Source organism: Lonchura striata, chromosome 11 (genome assembly GCF_046129695.1).
Source record: "Lonchura striata isolate bLonStr1 chromosome 11, bLonStr1.mat, whole genome shotgun sequence".
Lineage (NCBI taxonomy): Eukaryota > Metazoa > Chordata > Aves > Passeriformes > Estrildidae > Lonchura > Lonchura striata.
In genome coordinates, this window is record NC_134613.1 from 13,183,549 (window position 1) to 13,207,076 (window position 23,528).

The following is a 23,528-nucleotide window of genomic DNA, read 5'->3' on the forward strand; positions in this document are numbered from 1 at the left end:
GATTGTCCTTTGCTGCATGTTTATCATGTGAACTTCCAGTCTGCCCATCTGCAAAACCACCAGGGACACAGCTGGGAGAAATAAAAGCTAAGGTAGGAGAATCAGTGTGTGAAGGTACAAGGAGTTGGTAAAATGTCATTGGTTTTTGCAGCAGAAGTAACTCCTGTGATCATTTCTAGTGGCTTCCAAACATGGGAAATGGTAAATGTTGTCTTGCTCACGTGTGCTATTTCACCAGCTAAGGAAGAGTGTGAGCTGATCAGAGGTACCTGAACCAGCCTTAGGGAAGCACAGTACAGCATGACAGAGGACAGCCCTCTGAACACAGCACAGCAATCCACCTTGGATGAGGCCATGGACAGGCCAGATCTCATAAATCAACCTCAGAAAGAATTCCAGCCATCCTCTCTCTCTCCCTTTGCGCTTCTGAAGGCACAGGAGTGAGACAGCAATGCCTCCACAGTACATTTGGGTGTAGAAGATGCCCTTGGCTGAACAGCTAGATAGGATATAATTTTATCCTGTTTTATTGGGTTTTTGTAAAAAATAGTTCAAAGATCATGAAAAGATGGGAAAAACTGCAAGAGAGCAGGAACTTTGTTCCGTGTGGAAAAAGAAGGGTGAAGATAAAAAAGATATCTCTATAGAGTTGGCACTAAAAGTAATGCTGGGAGGGCTTTCCCCTTTGGCCAGTTATCTTGCATATTCTCTTGAAAAATAATGTTCTACAATATCAACTGCATCCTAAATAGCCATTGTTGTGATAGGCACTATGAAAACCTTAGTATACCTGAAAACATAGTATCTCCTGTGTAGCACTGTTTTTCTTCCTCAAGGTTTTTTTGAAAATGTTTTCCTTAGTGGGAAAGTTTCATGTGAAAAGCTAGGAGCAAAGAATCCAGAGTAGTCTGGACCCAGGGGCAGAATACCCATAGGGAGAGTGGGAACTGTGTGTTTAAAATTTTAGAACGCTAGCTCTTCACATTCCTCCTTGCTTGGGAGTCCCAGCTTGATTTTTGATGACCTCTGAAGTCTTTGTTGACAAAGGTGGTCAGGAAAAATAATTAATTTTTTTTTTTGAGGAAAAATTACCTGCATGCTGTATCTATTTGTCTTTTAAAATCAAATTAATTGTGTAGGCATAAGGTGGTTTTAAGAATTACCTTCTTGGACCTAAGCTAATAAGTGCATATGTCTCTGAAAACTCTTGTGCTTCTTCAGTAGATTGGGATAATTTTCTCTATGTGTTTTGTAGTAAAAGTGATAAAACCAGTGTGCACATTTGTACCCCCTGAGCTAGGAAATGTGGGTGCTTAAAATCCAGCAGTGGTTCCTGCCTTTTTTGTGTTGTGTAGAGACCAAATGCACAATGGGAGAGTGGAAGGAAAATATATTCAGGTGTAGGTCAGTGCTTTGCATTTTGACTTTTTGCAGGAATGCTTGTACTGGTAAATGCATTTTCTCATTTATCCTGTGCTTAGGAATTAGAGATGTTTGCTACTAAAATGCCAGGTCCTCTGAGTTATTAAGCAGAGTATAATGAACCCTTTGCAGAAAATAACTAGAATGTGATCTATGTCTGCAGAGGAAGGAAAGGAGCAAAACACATTAAAAAATAAATTAATGTAATGCAAAATAACCTTAGTTCCAGTGCACAGAAATTTATAATTGCACTGATCTTGTTAAGCTGCTCTTCCAGAAGATGCTGCACATTCTGTGCAGAAGTACAGTATGGTGATGAGTGTCATTCAAAATTAGGATCTTTCATAATCAGAGGGTTTCGCACACACATTTGGCATGTACAGGTAGAGACATTTCAATGAAGCAAGATATTATCTAGACAGGAACTCTTAACAAACAATTCCCACCAGGGGCTTGGGGATGTAGTTTTCTAGTGCTTCTGGGTTTTGGCTGTTTTATTTCATTTTTTCTTCTCTAAGATGTACTCCTTTTGTTTACTTTCAAAAGGCAGTGCACTGACATAATCTTTTAGCATCTCCTTCATACCTCCAGGGTTACACTGGAGGTCAGGGCTGCATTCTCAGCTCCTGGTGGCTTGATATGAATAAATTGGTTTTGAAATAACTAAATAATTTTCTGTGATAGGATAAGCAAAGATAAAGCATTTTCACCAAAGGGTTCAAAGCCAGCATAATTGGCTAATAAATAAATAAATAAGAAAATTCTCTTTGCTGTCTTTCAGAATAGCATCTCTCACACAATGTTTTTCACAGCTGTAGGGTTCACAACTGGCCTGGCTGGGCCCTGGCTGGGGCTGTTGTGCTGGGAGCAGAGGAGCAGGGGCCCCGGGCCTGGCTGTGGGCAGCCCTGAGACGTCTGTGTGTGCTCAGGCTGTGTGCAGGGCTGCAGTGCTGCTGCACACACCGCTGTGTGCAGGGCTGCAATGCTGCTGCACACACCACTGTGTGCAGGGCTGCAGTGCTGCTGCACACACCGCTGTGTGCAGGGCTGCAATGCTGCTGCAAACACCGCTGTGTGCAGGGCTGAAGTGCTGCTGCACACACCGCTGTGTGCAGGGCTGCAATGCTGCTGCACACACCGCTGTGTGCAGGGCTGCACTGCTGCTGCACACACCGCTGTGTGCAGGGCTGCAGTGCTGCTGCAGACACCGCTGTGTGCAGGGCTGCAGTGCTGCTGCACACACCGCTGTGTGCAGGGCTGCACTGCTGCTGCAGACACCGCTGTGTGCAGGGCTGCTGTGCTGCTGCAGACACCGCTGTGTGCAGGGCTGCAATGCTGCTGCAGACACTGCTGTGTGCAGGGCTGCAGTGCTGCTGCGGACACCGCTGTGTGCAGGGCTGCAGTGCTGCTGCAGACACCACACCTGGGAGTGGGCTGCATGCAGAGGGCCACTCTGCCTGCCCAAGAGAGCCTCCAGCTGGGGCTTGACAAGAGGGCTTTGGGGACTTTTTTTTTTTTTTTTTCTTTTGTTGTATTAAAACATTTTTCCTTCTGTTATTTCGCAAAACTCACTGGACATTTTCAGAATGACTTTATTTGGTCTATTTCTTCTGTATTATGACCTGAATTAAAGGGGGCAAAGAGTGGAAAAAAAAAAAAGATTTTAAAAACTCCCATAGTAAGCAAACTGGACTTTTAATTTTTGGTCAAAGCAAAATTTTTAGGTAGTGTTTCACTAAATTTGAATGCACTCCTTTTTTCTAAAGCCATGTTTATTTGCATGGAGGCTGAGTTGTGAAAGGGGAAGGTGTGCCTGAGAATCAAATTGAGCAAGATGCTTTCAGCTTGTCTGGCTTTGATTACTTGTCAGGAGCCAGTGTTGCTCTGTTACTGAACTTGTTAGTGTTATGCAGTTCTGCCTTTCCCCAAAAAACTCCATCAGATGTATTTACATGTCCCCTTGGATGAAAGCCCCAGAGCTAGGCAGGGGTGCCCCTGCTACGTCTGGTGCTGTGAAGTGGTTGCAATTTTGCTTTTGAACCTGGAATAATATTTTAGTCTTGTATCAGTGTAGGGTATTAATCCCATATAAATCTTCTTGGTATGGCTCTTCAGACATGAAAACTTAGCCTTAAAAATTTCATTTAATAGTTATTTCATAAAAACAATGCCTGCATACTTTTGTTCCTCTTTGTGTTTTTCTTGTCACACTTCATTGAGGTAAAAACAATTTATTTGCTTCTCTTGCTGGGACGTGTCGATCTGACAGTGAAAATAAGATGTCATTTTCAGTGTCTCATCTGATCAACAACATAGACAGCCATCAACAAAATATTTACATTCTCCAGTGATGATTATGGATGAGAATGCATAAATCAAGGTTATTTTACATTTTATAATCTAAATTGACACATATGAATTGATTCTGAAGTTTCATTAGGACTAGAAAGTGCCAAAATGATTTAGTGAACTCTAAGCATGACAATAACCATTGAAAACAGTCAATATCAGGGCTATTCCTCCTTTTATTAATTTTTTAAACTAGTTTTCAGCTCATTCTTGCCAGTAGCTCCCTTTCATATTCGGTTAAAAGAAGGTAAAATGTTCCGATTATTGTTTCTAACTTTTTGCTCATAATCTAAATTTCTGCATTAGGCATATTACCAGAGAGTTGCTAATGGGCAAAGTTAAATCTACTTTTAGTTTTCCATATTTTTTTTACTGTCAAGGCAATTTATATATTATCTACAGTTTTGCATTTATCTGCAATTTCCAGTAAGCTAGGTCATGGTCTCAATTTTTTCGTCTGATATCTTCTTGCCTCCTAAACACTCTGAAAAGATTGGTTTGATACTGTGTCTCTTAGATGTAAATTCTGCCAGATATTGAGTCACTAAACACTTGTGAAAATTTTGGTGATTGCAATGTTATCAACTGCCTTTAAACTTTTTGTGTTCTTTTATAATTCTCTCATTTGTTCTCACAGGTGCTCTAATAGCCTTGGGTCCTTATTTAAGGACCTATACAGATATAAATGTAGAATAGTCAAAAAGAACATAATAAAAGACAGTTAAATACCATATATATGTCTTAAAAATTCTTTAGGGATCATTCAATCACTGCAACCCCTTGGGTCTAGAAGCAAACAAGCTGCCTCATAAGCCAGCTCAGTTTTTCAGTTGGGGATGGAAGTTCTTTCCCACAATAGAAAAGAGCATTTTTCAAATACAGCTGGTGTGATGGGGATGTGGTGCAGCAACCAGAAAGGAGGGCCATCCATCATTTGACACACTAGTCTCTTGGTCTTGCAGGGGTTATAGAAAAGCAAACCAAGGTGGGGAAAAACAATTATGTTATACATTAAAAGTGCCAGTTCAAGTTTTACTTCTGTTATTTGTGTTTTTACCCTCTGTTTTGATGCTGGAGTAGAAAGTGTTGTGCAGACAGCCAGCTAAGACAGAACAGCAGCTCCTTGTTTCTGCTGCTGGGCAAGCCCAAATGATGCAGTTACCTTTGTGCTGAATCCATGAGCAAACCATGATACAGATGTAAGGTCTCACTCCAGGGTGACTTTGGTAATTCTGCTCAGGTGCTGTCATCTCTGCTTTATAAACCCATGCAGTGGGCTGAGACTTCCATGGATTTGGAACAGCTTCATGGATGCCCATCTGCATAATGGATCCAAAAATGGATCCCAGCTTGGTTTCCTTAAATGTTTATAATGTTTCTCAGAAAGGGCATAATCTCTATGTGCCCAGATGCTCTAAAATGCTTTGACTGTTGTTTTAACACCTCTTCTGAACAGAGAATCTTTCCCACACTGGAAACTTAGAAAGCAAGTACATAGGATCTGAATCTGGTATTCCCAGTATCTAAATAAAAGGTAACACACAGTGACGAGAAAAGTGCTAATTTCTGAAGGTAACAGGCTTGTAGACAGCATAAAATGAAGTATTGAACAGTTGTTCAAGCTGGTGACCTTTTACATTGGGGAGGGAGGATGTAAAACCTGACATTTTTTCACTGATCGCCTTTCACAAGTATAAAAAAACCCCACCTTTAATGAGTGAGTGATAAATGCTCTTTTTTGGTTTTGAAATGTTCTACAATTGGTTGCACATGCTAACTTAGAAAAATTGTTACAGACTCATAATGACAGGATTTATCTGAAATTATGTAAAATTGGTTTCAGTATGTTTTTTTTAAAAATAACAGGTTTCATTGTCCTTTGGTAGGAGTGAGTTACTCCTCAGTGTGGGTAATTGTACCTGGTAGTCACTGTTAAGGAAAGAAAAAATACCTCCAGTAGTTTTTTGGTCCCAGCTCTCCCTTCCAGTATGTCCCCTCACTGCTTCCTTTTTCAACCAGAGCTGTTTAGCATGGAAACACAGTACCAGGATGTCCAACATGTGCCAGTTTTATAAAGTGTAATTCATGAGCAATGCTGAAACCCGAGTTGTTGAAGGGCATAAACACAGGGAGCTAATATTCTTCAGGCAAATCCAAAGTCCTTTTGATATAAGACAACTTCTGGCAGGTTACCTTCTGTCCTTCTGCAGTAAAATAATGGCTTTTGTCACTTGTTTTTAATTTCAAACTGATGTGCTGGAAGTATCTATTTCAAAGATGAAGGAAAAGTAAGACAAAAAAAGATTGTTACTTTCCCCAAATCAGTTTGATTTCTGTCATTACAAAACAATACCTTTCCAGCAGATGTCTTTGAACACCAGCCAGCACTATGACAGATAACTTATAGCTGCTCTGATTATTCATGCAGATATCAGCAGGTTATTCCAAAAGGACTTTATTTCATATTGTTAAAGCTATTCTCTAAAAGAAACAGTAATCTTTCTGATGAGCATGGGGAACAATTTCTTCAATACCAGTCCAATTTATTTGGGCCCTCTGATTGGTGCTTTCAGCTAGATCTCTACGCACAATATTAATTATTCATTAAGGTACTTGAAGGGAGAATATTTGCATAGCCATACTGCAAAATTGATGAGGCTTTGCCTATGCACCATAGGAATAGTTTTCAATTTAGTGCTAAAACTAGAGATGATGCTAATAAAATTATTTTTAAAAATTATCTAAAAAGCCAACAATAATTTGAACTTTCTCATAACCACAGAACATTTATTTTTATAGTACCCAGATGTCCTATTGAGAGATCATGAAAATATTCTTTCTGCAGCTGGTCATGTGGGTATAGAATAAAAAAAATAATCCTCAAGAACCTTTGTAGAATAAAAGGTCATAATGGGGATAATAGATAGTAAAAAGGAAGAATGAGCTTTTCTGTGAGTGGGAGGAAAGAGTAAGGCTGACATTTAACGTACTTATCTCCACTTGGAAACACACAGACTGGGTTTATGGAAAATTGCATTGTTCTGTCTTTAAATGGGCAGAGGGTCATCTGCTCACTCAAAGGTTGGGGTGCTTCTCTTTGTCTGTGCATGTTAAGGTGCAGTTACTTCTAAAATGGTAAATTAAAAAAAATCAAAACCTTTAAATTAAAACTTCTTTTAAAAACTGTAAAATTTTAAAAAGGTCTTGGTAACTGGGAAAGTGCAAAGTGGCTGCACTGTGGCCTGGCTGCAGTTCCCACAGCTCTTCTGCAGATGAGGGAACCTGGCTGGAACATGTCTGAGCTTTTAATCATCCCTTACTCCTTTCTCCCAGACCTTGAGCTGTACAGGGGAGAAGCTCTTGCTTCACGCCCTGTAGAAAACTGGAGTGACTTCAGGAGCCTGTGCCTGAGTTTCAGTATTTCCATTCACTTTCTCAGTAATGCTGACTGTGTGTGAAACACAGACTGCTTCTCTCTCTCCAGGCTGGCATCCTTGTTAGCAGGGGAGGAAGGAAGGAATGCTCCCAGTTTGTGAACTTAGGGCAGCAGAGCCATCAGTTTTGGTAAACACTGAACTAGAATTGGTTGGTTTGTCAAAAAGCAGGCTTACAGCCCATTATTTAGATAGCTAAAACTCTGACGGGAGAGGTGAGTTTCCACTCACAAGGATGGAATAGTGTTTGTAGGATTATCTTTCAGAAGGTACTAAGAGAGACATATAGGAAAAAAGTGACCACTTGCTGGAAATGTCAACAGGGAATCAAGAGCAATATAGAGCAATATAGTTCATTTTTTTCATTGCAAATTCTTAAAATTTTATTTCTAACCTTATTTCAACACCTCTGGAAAAATAGATTTGCAACACTAAAACTATTGGAAAACTAGAATTCGTTCAGTTTCAATACAATTCTGCTGAATCTAAAAATGTTTGAATACACTGGAAAACTAATTTTAGTACCGATTTATTGAGAAACCGTTATAATGTAAACTGAAATATTGCAAAATCAAATGCCTTTTAATCATAAAAATTAAATAAATTAAACAGAAAAGGATATGCTTAGGTAATTTTGTAATTCCGCACACAAAAATTCAAATTATTCCTATTTGAGTGTCAAAGGGCTTTTTAGGTGCCATTTTCTGTTTTAGGAGCAGCAGAGACAATATATTTGTTGATGCACTGATGCTACAAAGTTTGGAAATGTCCTAGAATGCCAAGATACAAAAGAGACTGTAGGTAATGAAGCAGGTCATCTTTAATTTCAAGTCTTTTTCTTTGGTACATAAGTAAAATGTTTTTGGTCTCACAGAAGGAATTTGGATGTTCAATTTGCATTGTAACTAAGGGTAATTCAGCATCCCAGTCTCCTGAGAGTCTTTGAAAATATGATAACCTTACCTAAAATCTCACCTAAAATCTCATTTGCTTTGTTTTTACCTTTAACAATTCTATACACAACCTGGGCTTTATTAAAATGCCCTTTAAAATGAGCCTGAAAATATTGGGATTCCATTTTAAAAAAAGGTGAATATAATTGAAGGTATTAGGAGACAGAAAGGCTGTAATGAATGGCAGAAAAGGAATATGTGCTAGTCCTGTGCTGGAATCAGAGGCACTAACAATGGGATTGGAAAAATGCATTCTACATTATAAGAGAATATGAATTTCATCAGTATTCATAACATATGTTGATATTCCATCAGTGAAACGCTGCTGTAAGCATCAGGCCATTTGCATGCAGAGCAGTGCTCTCTTAAATAGGAAAATAAATGAGGAGTTAGTCCTGATACGGGAGTGTTTCAGACTATTTCCTTACATTGAAAATTCAGCAGCCTTGGTATGATTGCTGATTTCTAAATTTTTAAAGAGATAACCATGAGTTATAAGAAGTAGCCACAACTGAAATCAAAATAAATATTTCAAGGCAGTTTTGATAAGCATTTGGAACGTCATCTGAATTATTGCTAGTCCTCAAAGTTGTTACACTTCCTGCCCTCTTTTAGTTTCCCCCACTCATTTCTCTCAACGTAGTCTTTGGTAAACATGCCCCACAAGATATAGCACAGTCCACAATATCAAAAATGTCTTGAATTGCCTCTGCTTGGGTTGGGCAACTTAAGCTGAATTTTTCTCTCTGATACACATCAATTAAAATGTACAAACCAGCCATTTTACTGCTGCTTGTACAGATAGTACTGCCTACACATCTGTGCTTTTCCCAAAAGAAACTATTTTTTTTTCACATTTCTTCATATTTAGTTTGGTTTCGTGTGATTTTTTTGTTGTTGTTTGGTTGGTTTTTTGTGGCTAAACTGTACAGATATCTCAGACTGGGTGCAGATGGGGCAGAGTCACCCTTAGCTTGTCCTCAGTCACCATGTTAAGATTGAAGACCAATAGCTGAAGGCTGTGGCTGCTACACCTTCTAATAGTGTAGTTTAAAATTCAGGCTGAGATTAGCCTGCAGAGTTGGTTTCACCTATTGAACGAGCTCCAACCATTTTGACTGAAATTGAATCTGACATCAAGAGTCACCCAGATGTCCATTAGGTAATAGGAAAGTGTGAACTGAGTTTGCCAGCGAGGAAAAGACACATGCCTACACACAGGTCTGTCCTTTAGGTTTAATAAGATGGGGTATCAGGACAAAATTCACCAGAAGAATCTAAACACATACCTGTAATAGTACTGAGCAGCAATTTCAGTGCTCTCTTTTGACTGTGTGATAGAAAAAGCCATAAAACTGGTGTAATTTAACTGAGAAAAGAAATCTGTGCACTTTTGCACATTGTTGTTCATTCCACTTAATAGAGTGCACCTAATGGGCAGCAGATGAGCTGAGGACATCAATATTATCCTTTAGTGATTTATTTTCTTGAAAATAATTCAGCTTCTGTTAAAATAGTGTCTATTTGCTTTAATATGTTTTTCCCTTGGGAAGATTAAGTACATAACTTTTAACTGGTGAAGTTAATGATTGTGTGTATGGAATGAAAGAGTTCTAAATTCTGTTATCAGTCCATGCAAAACAGGGATGATTTGACATGAGAATAATTGGATGTTTCTGTACAATTCTGTATTGTATCTCCAAAGCCTACATTCAGAACTAGAGATTCAAAAGAGGAAATGTCCGCATTTATGGAAATAATGTGAATTTTGGAACATCCCCATATTTTGTAGTCATGATTTAGTGAAATGTCAGTATCCAGAAGGGTAAACATTTTAGACCATAGCATTATTAAGACTGGAAGAACCCTCCAAGGCAGTCAAGTTCAACTTTTAACTGAAAACCACCATTTGCACTAAACTGTGGTGGTTCAGTGGGTATGGTGAAAGTGGGCATGAAGAAGCCACAGAGCTTTGTCCTACCTGCCTGAGCAGGTTTGTCCTTCCATGTTTCTTCTGAAATATCTTTTCCAAAGACAGATCACTTCCCACAGTCCCTCAAATGACCCCCACATGAGGGTTCATACAACCAAACTTCAGAATATTGCTACTGCTCTAATTTATGAATACTTTCCAAAATTGACTGTAGCCCCAGGTATGCTTCAAATCTAAATTGTCATTTAAATTTAGCTCTCTCTGTGTTTCTACTGCCTCCTTGACATCACCATCAAGTGTGGCTCAAATGTACGTTGACTTGAGGGAAAAACATGAAACTTTAAGAGGAAATACCTGCACTGAGCAGATTTCCTTTTTAAAACAAAAAATATTCATTTAAATAAATCTGGAAGAAAATATGTCTGGGTAGACTGTACTCTGCTGTTTCCACTAAGGATATAGTAGTCATTATAATTAACAAATCTTAATAGTCAAAGACAGAGCAGTTAACCTCTAGAAATAGTGTGGTGTGTTTTCAGACAGATGCTTGGGAGTTGCTGGAAAAAATGAAAGGTTAAAACAGCTGGGTCTGCAGCTCCAACAGTCAGTGTTTCCTTCCAGATGACCTACACCTTCAAAACTACCCTATTTTCCCTTTTTCTTAGCAGAAGCTGAAGAAAAGCACACATTATTTAACCAAATGTTCAAGAGAGCTTGGTTGTGATCTTTTAAATTAGTTTTTTCATCAAAAGAATCTGAGTTACATCCTGAAAGCATGTTCCCTTAATAACCGAATAATGGTCTGCTGTGTAGGTTTCTGCTGATGGCTGAATCTATCTTGATGTTGTTCCCAACGCCAGTGCTGCTTTGGAACATTCAGATAACATTTCCATGGCCAATTTACTTTATACCATGATGCAGTATCAAGTTAAATAGGTTAATTATTTTCTTCTTTTATTGTTATTGCTTTACAACAAGTACTTATCAGTATTTGAACAGGAGGGTATTAAAAGTCACAAATGCAGCTAGGAGTCGAAATATAGGTGGGAAAATAATGATGTTCAGGAAGGGTTCTCTTGTTTTTAGTACTGACTAGTATTCACAAATAGAGTTTATCTAGAAGTCATCTTTAATGCTGCTGACTCAAAGCTTGTCTGTGTAGTTTGGTTGACATGCAGCAGCAGGATGATGGTATTTCAAGAGAATTTTTCACTGGTTCTCAAAAGTGGTTAAGGTAGTGTCAGTTCTTTTATGTTCTTCAATCCACACTCTCTTTGCAAGTTATCTAAGTAATAGTAGAGCCTTTCTCTGTCAAGGTCATTGTAACCTCCCCAACATTAGAGTTGTGTACTTTCCAAGCTTACAGGACTCAGATTTTACATAGATCTCATGAGCCACTAATGCTGAAGTAGATTAATATTTTAGCTGTCATGGGAGATTATTCCCCGTCTCTTAAATCTCTTTTATTCAAGCAAAATTGCCATGATTATGATCTCACTCAGCTGCTAGAAATTAGAAGGCACTATGAAGAAATAAACAGGAATTAGGAATAGTTTATGAATTTTACAATATCAGTTTGCTGGTAAAATATTAAACCCCAAATGGGAATTATGTTTGCCGTGCCTTTTGCAATATATATGTATTTGCAACATTATATGTAAGTTGAAATAAATGAATACATAAAAAACGAGACTTTTTTTAAAGTATAAGTAGCAATTTTTCATTAAAATCTTACTATAAAACACATTGAGATTTATCTATTCCAGTCTTTTCTATTGAAGTTGTTTGATGTTCTATGGATAATAACCTCTGGAGTCATGTCTCTACTCACCTGCAGCACAGCAGAACTCCCAAAAGTCTTCACTTTTCTTTGTGGTCCAGTAAATAACTTATTAATTTCCTTCTCTCAGAGATGATGGATCTGGGTTTGCTTTCTGTCTGGAGCATCAGAAGAAAAGGAACCTTTGTTATGAAGAGTTTGGAAATAGGGAGAATACAGAAGGGGGGTTACAAAAGGCCTGCCTGCCTAATGGATCCGGCCCTGCAGGGAAGCTGGATGCTGGGTGACCAAAACTACGAGTACTCTTCTCATCCTTGGCATGGCAGAAGCAGTAGCCAGCCTAGTTTTGAGCAGCCTCAGGCTCTGTGTGCTTGTTCAGTGGCTGAAATGTAAAGGACTTCATTGGCAGGCACTCAAGTGCACAAGTGTGTCCCCAGGATGTGAGCAGGGTGTTGGGGGGCTGAGTTCTGCTCTGGCACCTGAGCACTGGAGATGAGGACACACAGTGACGCTCCTGTGCAATAATGTGATTGGCTGCCAGGGGAAAATATGTCAGGTTTGTGGTGCTTTGTCAGGGCTTGGTGGGCGTGATACTGTCTGGGGTTATTTTCTGCAACTTGTCCTACTGCTTCACATCCGAATGTGGTGTCTGAAAACATTGTTGTGGTGCCAGGAAGCTTTTTTTCCCCTCAGATTCTGTGTGAGCGTTTCTGGAAATATATTCTGCCAAACAGTAATTAACACACATCAGTGAGTGTACCAGCTGCTGTACTCATTTCCCTGATTTCATGGGTCTGACCCAAACCCCTGCAGGATGGTTGAAGTAGCTGCTTTTTGAGCTTGCCTCTTAGTATTAATTCCTGGTGGACTGACTGTGTTCAGTATGGCCTTCTCCTGGATAAATTCAATCTGTGGTAAAGGAAAGGCACATGGACAAAAAAAAGAGTCCTTGGGAGAAGCCAAGGCATGACTGTGTGTGTTAAGCCATCAGCTGATTTGTCATGAATCACCTCTTTCCCTTTTCAGACAAAGACTTATGTGAGGGGTAAGCCCATTCTCTCATTTTTAATTGTGTTATTTAAAAAAAAATATCTAGTAGCAAGAGAGCTATCACAGGTCTGAAGTAATAAATGGGTTTTTCATCCATTATCAGATTAATCTAGAGTTTCTTGTCCTTATGTCCACCAGTAAGTGCATATTGATTACTGATGGTTTAAAATTACTCAAGCAAAAGAAATCACACGGCATTTATAAATAGAACCATTTCTAGAAACTGTTTACTCCCCCTTGTGCAGAATACATCCTGCATTGAAAATTCTGAGAAAAGTAGATGTGATGTGAACTGGATACTGGAAACTTGGACACAAATGCTAACCAAGAAGCAAAATAGTTAATGAGTAACACAAAGGTCCCAGCCTGCTTCTGTTCAAAAGAAAGAGTTTTGTCTTCATTTTGGGGTAGTTTGTAGTTTTACTAACATTCTTTTTCTGTATAAAATTTAGTATCTTTTCCTTGCCTAGAAAAATGTTAAGTCAGAATCTCTGATTGTTCATGAATTAGTGAAAAATAGAGGCCCAAAGACACATTTTGATATTAGCCACTTGCGTTAAAGGTCCTCTCTCTACTCCTGCATTAATCAATTTAGGACTGTGTTGCCAGTCAGATGGCAACATGTCCTGTCCTGTCTCTCCACCACCCGTCTCTGACTGCAGATTCCTTTCCACTTCCCTTGCACTAGCTCAGTCTGCCAAACTGACACTCTGTGGGCAGTCCAAAAGTCAAATAAATAGGGAAAAACAATCTGTCAGTCAGCTGTGATGCTACATCCTAAATGATTTGTAAATTGTCTTCCCATCTACAGGAAATCTGCAGTTGCTCACAGCTCATTGTAAATCTAAAAGGCAGAGAAACCTCAAGGTACCAGGTATCTGCCTTAGTCAGCATCTTTCTCCTTGCCTTGAAATCCTCTAGATGCAAAGCAGCCTCAGCAACATAACCTCAGGTGTGATTTGAGTTTTGGTCTGATAGTTCTGAAACAGCATTTTGAACACAATAAATGTATTTGACAGGATATGAGCCCTGAAATGCAACAGTTGAATTTGTATCTTAAATATATATTGCTGAAATTTCTAATGGCACATCACTGTCTTGTGAGCCTGTGGTGCAACAGCTGAGACATGGCTGGATCTGTCTGTAAGTTGCTATGCTGAGTGTGCCAAATGCCTGTTTGGAATTAAGGACTCCTTCATTTGGGAGCACTCCCTTAGTATTCTCAGCTTTGGTTGGGTTGGCATAAGAAATTTTTCACTGTCATTCTTACAGTAAATGAAAAATGAAATTTTAGTTTCTTACTAATCAAGGATGATCTGGGGAGTAACTAATAGTGTGTGGGAAGTTTGCACAACTTCTAACTCTGCACAGAAGGAAGCTCTGACTGTTAACAAAATTTGGAAAAACAGTTCCTTTGCTGTTAAATTGCGACTTTTCATAAATTTGTTCTTTAAAGAAAAATGTAAAAGTAAAAAAAAAGTTTAGCTCAGTTCTTCCTTCATTATCTCAAAGGACACCATTGTAGCAGGTGATGAGTAGACTGCCAGTCTGAATGTAATAGGGGCAGTTGTTAACTAAATTGGATGTTAGTGGTGAAGTCAAATGTGCCAGAAATTATGGTGCTGGAATTCTGAAGAAAAAGGTGCATCAGAAGTTGAATGTATGAAACCCAAGAATAGGACTTTGACAGTAATGAATGAAATGTGTGAGGAAAATAAAAAAAACAAGAAAGAGAGCTTTATTATAGCACCCTATTGGCTAAGAATATATATGGAAACTTGGTGTGATCACAACAACAGAGTCTTTGGAACAGAGAGGGACAGGATTGGTAAGAGTGGCAGAGAACACTCTCAGGGAAGCTTTTGTAATAATGTAGGAGGGATTGAAATGAGTCTGTTCCACATTTCATTCTTTTAACAAGGGTGACAAGACCTTGAGAACTCATATAATGAGAGTTGCATGAGGAATATAGGGAAAAATCTAACTTCCTGGGAACACCATAGTGGAACATTTGCCCCATCAATTATCTGAGTGCTGATTAATTAGGGAACATCATAGTTGTCACTTTTACCTCTGAACTGTGTTCTGTTTGATAGAAGAAAGAGTAAAGGACAACCTTTAGCCTTTATGCTAAGATGTTATAGGCTTTTTAAGAAGAATTTGATAAATGCCTCAGCATCCTGTCTATCTCAGATGTGTAAAGAAAATTGATTTTTCATTGTGTTGATTATGAGTCTTTACAATAGACACATTCATTGCCTGAATACCCCAATGTTTAGTCTCTCATTTTTTTTAAATTTTGTTTTTCTTTCTAAAACAGTAGGGATCTATTTTTGATTGTCTACAGATAAAAGAATTAAGCACTATGCAGTTTGACCTCCCTCTGTAGGATCCTCTGACTTCCAGAACAGCACTTTCCTCTAGAGTGCACTTTAGATTGAGCAATGGCGAAATTTCCCTTCATCCTGCAGCTGGAACTATGGCTCTTCATGACTTTATAAGTCTCCATGTGGTAGGAAAATGTGGTCTAACTGGTGGGCTGCTCACATCTTTGGCCATCTGGATGTGGGCAACAAACAGAAACACAAACACTTTCTTAGCAAAGTGATCATTACCTTGAAGAACATTATTTGCCATCAAGATTTACAAACTTAATGTTTCTCAGTGAAAAGCAAAGAAATACTTTTTTTTAATATATTTTTGTATAATCTTTCACGACAATATTTGCATACAGACAATGTTTTGTGATTAACATGCAGTTAGGAGATATGGTATCTGCATTAAATCTATATTTTAAATAAATTGAACATGTGCATCTCTGAATATTTCTTTCTGTGCATTAATTGATATATTTTCTTCATGTATATTAGGGAGGTTTTTCACTTGCTTGATCAAAATTTGCTGAACTGTGGTTTATAGTAGACAATTAACAGCTGTTAAATAGGATTATTGCAGGCTGTTATCTTCACATAGCATCGATTCAAATGCTAATTTCGCTCAATTTACTTCTCATAAGGCCACCCTACTGCCAGGTAGCTCTTCTTGTGATGAATGACAAAACATATCTGGAAATAGTGTAACCTGTTTCAGCATATTTCATGTCCTGGTTTGCAGTTCCTTGACACAGGTCAAAATTCATGAGTGGTGTGTGAAGCATGAAGAAGTGGCACAATCAGGCCTAGCCCAAAAAAATTGTTAAAACCCAGCATTTTCTAGTGGGTTTTTGTGATTATAAATACAATTTTGGTAATGAAAATGAATAATACTTTTCACCTTTAGATTGTTTCACCTCTTCAGGAATGTCATTCATGCAGGGGGATGTGGTAGAAGGAGCCACCTTTGGGTGGGCGGTGTGTTATCTCTAATTGGTGTACATCTGTTGATCTGCAGGTTAAAACTCAAAGTACATCTTTTTTCATGCAAAGTTAAGTATTATTTCCCCCCATCAATATTGTCCTCCTCTCATCTTTCTCATATGGCTTCACAGTAGATGCTTGCCTCTTTCCAGGTTAACTTGAGGATACAATAATTTTCTGAGCTTTGCTGTTGAGATGATGATGTCGTGGGAAGACAACATCCTCCTTCCTGCCCTTTACCATCTATTTGCCTGTCAGCCTTTGGCTGGCAGTAGCAGTTATGCACATTGATCCAAGCAGACAGGAAAGTGACACTTGGAAAGGCATTTCAGGTGAATTAGGTCCCTACCTTGGGTCTCTGGGTAGTCACAACTCAGTCAACAAAAATGTGTGGTGCTTGGACACTGGGATTGCTGTTTGGAACTGTAGGGGGTTAGACTGGCCTCAGAGTCAGCTGGGAGGCTTCATCCTTAAGCTCTGCTCTGTCATTAAATCCTGTGTCACCTTTACAGCTGGCATGTGATCCCTTGGTACCCACACTGCAGCTTGCCCTGGGTCTGTGCATGCTTCTGCACAGGAGAGTCCTGGGTGCTTTAGATTTGCTAGTTCTGTGTAGAAATACCATACACAAACACTTCTTCCTATCCCTAATGCTTATGAAAACAGCAAGAGACTTAAACTGTTAGGTTTGAATTCTGTGCTATTGTCCCTGTTGCTTGGCAAATCTTACCATGTATGGATTAGTTAATGCTTTCAAATGTTGCATGAGGAGAATTTTAATTACTCTCTGATTAGGAATGAAAGAAAGAAAAATATTGTCTTATGCTTTCAGTTTTACTGTTGTTTCACCATGTCTTTCATATTTAAACAAAAATTGTATAAAGTAATAAGTTTATTGCTACTGCAGTGAAAGGACATGCAATAAAATAGAATATATATTCCATTCAGTCTAATTATTTATCTGATCAGTAACTTGTAAGGTTTATTCTAGATACCCTGCATATTCTATAGTTAAATTTTAGACTTGTCTTTCCAACTAAATCCTTGGCAATTATGTTATATTAAGTGAAAATATTAAAAATAATTTAATTTGTCATAGTCCTGTGTAGGCCACAGATCCACAAACATACAGCAATAATCTTTCATGTAATGCTTCTCAGATTCTTCCTAAATTTTATTTAAGTGGGTTACAACAGGGGAAATTAAAAGCCTATCCTGATAAAATAATAATACAATTTGAATGAAGTATCACTAGAAAACTTCAGCCATCTCCAGTTTAAATAAACACAATCAATCACATCAGAATCACATTTTCTTCATCAAATAGGCAGCAATGTGTTGTTCTTAATTGCATGCAGATTTGTAATCTAGGAAAACTAATGACAAAGGGTTTAGAATTGCTATTAATGCTCATAAGGACTTATTAGGATAAAGGGTTTAAAACCTTCTGTTTTCATATGGGCCAATATTTATTGTGGTCCTCTGCCAGCGTGTCTTACACTTGCATGACAGATGTTACAGTGTTCATCCATTTTCAGGACAATGATAAAGTAGAGCATACATTGTTTTGTGGGCTTTCAACACTTAAGAACAGAAACATAACACAGGATGATGAATGGATGGCTGTCTGACAATTAACTACTGTAAAAGGAATACACTCAATGAATAACTTTGCATTAAGAAATTTTCTCACTTGCTCTGCAGAGTAACAATTATGTTAAGTAAAAATTATTCTTAAGTAATCTCTACTTTAGAATACATAAATAAGCATATGTTTTAAGATTATGCCACTTGTTGGCCATAAGAGGTAGGTAAATCATTATTAAACTACCAATTTTCTGATAAATTAAGCCTGTTTTCTGTTCATTAAATGTCCAAGCTGACTTAGAGTGTTCATAATTATTTGAAACCACCTCCTTCCCTCTGTGTTGATTGTAAGTATTTGCTTTATTCAGAAACTATGTTTTGCTCATAACATGTTACGATAAGAGTTATGGTAAAGCTCACTTATTTGCCTCTGCTGGCAGAAGACAGAAACCTTTTACACTAATGAGGAGAGAAATTATTACTACTGACAGATAACCATATTCATCTCAAAGTTCCCCACTCCTATATAAAACCCAAAATGAAAAATAACTACTCTCCAATATGTTTGGAACTAAAACTCACATTGCAATCCTGGCAAAATAAATATGTCAAACTTCAGGTACAGCTGAAAAAATACTTCAGGTACAGAACTGACCAGAAGACTTGCAGATAATTAATCAAGACTTGCTGTTAGCTCCATAGGGCTAATTAATGTTCCCATTGAAGTAATCTTAACTTTAGTTTCAGAGAAATCTTTGCGAACAGAGCCTCTGGAGTGGCTTGTGGTCTGATCAAGTGTGTCTTGGAGATGACCAACGTGCTGCAGAGACGTTTGGCAAAGGCTGTGTTTGGAGCAGTAGCATGTGGCACTTATCCCATTTTGACACATGCAAAAATAAACCAGTTTGGAATAGTCTGTTCTTGTGTCTTTTTGAGTGAAATCTTGCCCACAGTGTCTTTTGGAGTTCATTGCAAAATTCTATGAAAAATTGATAGTCTGGAGCCTGCCTTCAAATATTTGTCCATCGGTCCCCTTGACTTAGTAGCCTCTGAAACTCTATCCTGTCTTAAAATGCAAATCCGACTTTATTACTGTCATAAGCAGATAAATTCTAGCAGCAAAGACTTGTAGAGAAAATACTGTGTGTTTTAGCATTACCAAAAGCTCTAAAATCTTTCTGAACCAATGGAAAAATTAATAAATACAGCTCCACAAAGTTATAGCTGCCTCTTCAATCTACAAACTGACACCTTTCACTCAGACAGGTAATGAATGGAGATACAGAGCAAATGCTCAGTCCTGCATCCCATGGTGGCTGAGAGCTGGAGCTGTGCCACAGACAAAACAGGTGGGGGGTGAGGAGTCATCTTTTGATCTGCACTAATCAGAAGAGCAGCAATAGGATTCTGCCAGCATTAATTGTAAGTGTAATTAGGAATGTTACATTCTGTGTCTGCATTAGGTGGAGTATGGCTCAGTGTGGAAATACCAACTGGAAATGTGGTGAGAGTACTTAGACATACTGGGAGTACTGGGAGGAGCAAGACTGGCAGTGAGGGCAATCAGAAAAGCCACTTGAAATCTGGATTAATCTTATTTTCTGACCCACGCAATTAAAAAAAAAAAAAAAAAGAAGAAGAAGAACAAGAAAAGAAGTAAAATCCATGGTTTTAAATGATTAGTGTTTTCAGATCAGTGATTGCTTCTACTACATGTTCATACAGATCTAAAAAACATCAGGGTCATGTTACTGTGATATCAAAATGAGAAGTCATTCTTCATGAGAGACCCTAAAGAGAATCCTTGAAAGGATGAATATTGGAGGTTATAGTGAAAGCTGGCAGAGCAGAGATTGAGCATGAAATTCCAACTTGCCTGACTTTATTGTCAAAGCTCTCAGTGATTTCAAGGTGGCCGAGATTTCAGCCTGCATATTTCAAAGCACCCTGAATAACACCTCAGACTGTTATCACTGAATTGATTGGGGTGTTCATAGGTCCTATTGGGGAAGGAAAGCTACAGACAGAATTGCTTTTATTTGTCTTTATGTGAGTATTGTATTAAGTGTGTATTGTATAGATGAGTAATTACTAAGTTTAATCAATTTATCTTTGTTTCTTATGCAAGTGTTTCTTTTTCTGCGCATGAGAGGGAATGCAGAATTCAAAAAAACAGAAGGGAAATCAAATAAAAAAGGGCAAGATTTGAATGCAATCATAGTAAAAACACATCATAATTTATGAGCAAAGCATCTCTGTGCCAAGTTCTGGGCCATTTGTATTGATATTAATAAAGTGAAGTTGATATGGTAGTATAACAATAATGTAATATATATATATATTCAGGCTCATGCTTATTTTGAAAACAGCTTATAAAAAATAATGGAGCAGTAAAGAAGTATTTTTCATGGTTAAAGAATTTTATAATAACAGAATCTGTAAGTGGGTTTGTCTGGTTTTATGGTGTTTGGGAATAATGAATAATGTGGAGACATTTTGTTTAGGAAAACTTTTCTCTTTACCAGAAATTATTCTAAAAGCTAACCAACAGACACCTGCCCCCTACACATCCAGAAAATCTGATCAATATTCTTTATTTATTGTACCTATGGCTCATGTAATGTGTATGTCGTGCATCGGATTAGAGTCAGAATGCAGAAATGCAGTGTTCCTCCCCAGGGCTCTGGGCTTGCCTGCAGGACTGAGGGTGCTGAAGCCAGGCAGTGCCTGCTGTGTGTCTGTTAGTGCTGGGCTCACTCGAGGGGCTTTGTTTGTCAGCACAGGAAAGTATCACCACAGAACACAGACCTCCAAAATTCTCTTTCCTCAGGTGTTTTTCAGAAGCTACTTAATGTAAGCCAACAAGGCTTTAAATCACTGTAACTTATAAAAAATACTCACAGAGATGTCTGACCTCTGGACAGCCCTTTGACTGGATTTTTTTTTTTTTTTTTTTTTTTTTTTTTTTTTTTTTTTTTTTGAGAGATAATGCAGAAGCCAGGTTGGAATTTGAACTCTGAGCTATCATCTCATCAGAGTTTAGTATTGCTATGATAGCACACAGAAAGGAAATAATGCTAGAAAAACAGGAATTGGAAACAAGAATGCGCTGAAACATGTTAAGCATAATTTGTAAGTAGTATTGTGGGTTTTTCTCTTCCTTCTGGCTGTATTCACACCCGATAAAGCAAATGCCATATGGGAGGATCAGCAGTGACTCACATGGCATTGTACAGAGCTGGTTTGCGAGTGCCAGATGATGTATTTGCTATTTATGTAGTCAACAGACAGTTCTAGGAAGCTTCTAAAGTGGTTCAGAGACAAAGAATGATTTGTCACTGACAATCAGTGTCTTATGTAGCAGCTCAGTGCTGGGGCAAATGGACTAATCTCATTCATTCCTTTCTGAGTCTTAATAGTTTGTCTGGAAAGCATAGACTATTCTTACACATGAAGACCCTAGAAAAATAAACCAAATGCTAGAATTACTCTCTTAGTAGTAAAAACAGGCAAAAAAAAAAAAAGAAGACCATTAGGACAGGCTATCAGTTCAGATGCCAGCACAAAAATTCGAGCTTCAAATTTTTTCAAAATTTACAAAAATTTTTATTCAAATATTATGATTTGAACCTTCCACCACCTGTATAATTGCTCAAATAACCAAGAACAGTCTAGAACTTAATGGCTGTTAAAAATATCTACAGAAACATAAAAATAAAACAACAAAACCCCAAAGCAAACCAAGCAGAGTAAAAATATTTATTTATATTACTTCAGATACTTCTTTATGATGTCAATAGATTTTTTAAACTTAAACTTTCAATGGTTTTATGAATTTAAAATGCTCAGATTTTCAGTGTATAAAATTCTACTGGAGTTGGTAATTTTTTCTATTTTATTTAAATTTGCATCAATTTGCATCTAATTTCAAACATCTTTAATGTTTGAAAGATAACTCACTGTGTTTAGAGAAAGTTCATAATTTCTTTGCCTCTCATTCTCACTTTTCAGAGATGATATTTTCAAAAATTGCACAGTAAGGAAAAAGAAGGAAAAGAAACTAATTCAATTTTTGTGTGTTCACAGAAATCTTTTGGACAGATGTGGTCAGATTGTTAATCTTCACTGATTATTGCTTTTAAATACTAGAAAAATGAACTTGTCCTTGTGTCTTGGAGAAATATCACCCTCAAATTTTTTTGGCTGTTACTCTTGTTCTGGTAGCTGAAACAGCTTTTTGTACTTTCACATGCTTGCATTTCAGTCTTCTCAGAGGGGTTTATGAGAAGCAGAATGTGCGATGAGGAGTTGGCTGGTAAAAGAGAAGAAAGAAAGGCCCGAAGCCTTGTTTTAAATCTTGAAAACTTAGAAGTTTTCTGTTTCAGAATGGTCCATGCCAAAGCATCAACACTTTGCAAGTAATACTGTGCTACAGACCTCTTCTGAAATGAAGAAGTTTATCTGAGGAAGATCAGTGTACTAACTGGGATCATTGTACTAACTAAGCCTAAATCTAAAGATTCAGGTTGAAAATGATAGCTGATTAAAAAATAAATTAGTAGAGGATGGAATGTCCTCTTTTCTGAATGTTATGGTTGATTCTGGAAAACTTGAAAGCGTTACAGCTTTTGTGACTTTACAAATCTTGTAGTAGTGGGACTGACTTAAATTTCTTCAAAAGTGACAACTCTGGTAAGGAAAAAAGAGAACAAGGGTTTTTATTGTCTTATACATCTCCAGAAGTTCCCCAAAAAATAATAAAAAAAACCCAACCTAACAACCAAATGGTCAACCTGAAATTGTTTTTCTCATAAAAACCTGCAAGTTTCTTTGCTTCTTTAGGGTGATCTGATTTTTCTAATTGTATGTGTTGAAGATGAGGACTCACCCTGAAACTGAAACCTCGTAACTGTAAATTCTCCCCTCTGTGTGCCCTTGCCCTTTGTTAGGAACTTGTTTTTCTGTCTGAGGGTCACAGGTGAGTTCCTCAAGAGCAACTGAAAACTTTTAGTGATGTTTTCTTTTTCCTTTGAGAAATCAATTATCCTTAAAGCTTCTTGGGATGCTGCCCCGTTGTTTCCAACTGGGAAAACTAATTTCCACAGCAAATTATGTGTCTGCTGATCTGCATTACATATTGGAAGGAGACTTCATGAGATTCTGCCCTTTAGGTGGATTGAATTTATCTTTAATTTCTTGGGTTTTCTTCTTTTGCTGCAGTGTAATGATAGACCTTGCCTAAACTGATGAAATGCTGGTTCCTGGCCAAAAATTTAAAGCGACAACTGTATTTTCCACTAAGAGAGTTGATATTAGCTCATTAGCATCTTTCACAGCTGAAATAACACAGGGAGCCAATGTGAATCAAAGGTTCCCAGGGGGATAATTTCCTCCTACTGATTGGAGAGTGATGAAAACAAAGAATAAGAGGTCAGACTGCATCTAATTTCAAAAAGTGCCCTATTGGTGGGGAGAACATCTGAGATCAAAAGACCATCATCCAAGTGTAATCCATACAGACCTGGTCTGTGATACACAGTGAAATCAGCCATTATAACAATATTACCATTCATTATTTTAATGCATCTAATGATTTTCCCCTCTATGGCCTTTTTTTGCCCTTTACACAAAATCCATACTTGTATTGTTAAATTTCTATTGCTA

General features: G+C 37.9%; 1 long non-coding RNA gene across 1 annotated transcript in view; it reads left to right on the plus strand.

Annotated features, from left to right (window-relative positions):
- The first annotated feature begins 4 nt into the window (after nt 1-4).
- LOC110474174 (uncharacterized) overlaps nt 5-23,528 on the plus strand; it is a 38,329-nt gene continuing 14,805 nt past the window's right edge. Inside the window, exon 1 of the long non-coding RNA XR_002466030.3 lies at nt 5-92. This is a non-coding gene — a long non-coding RNA (uncharacterized LOC110474174). The remainder of the gene's footprint in view (nt 93-23,528) is intronic.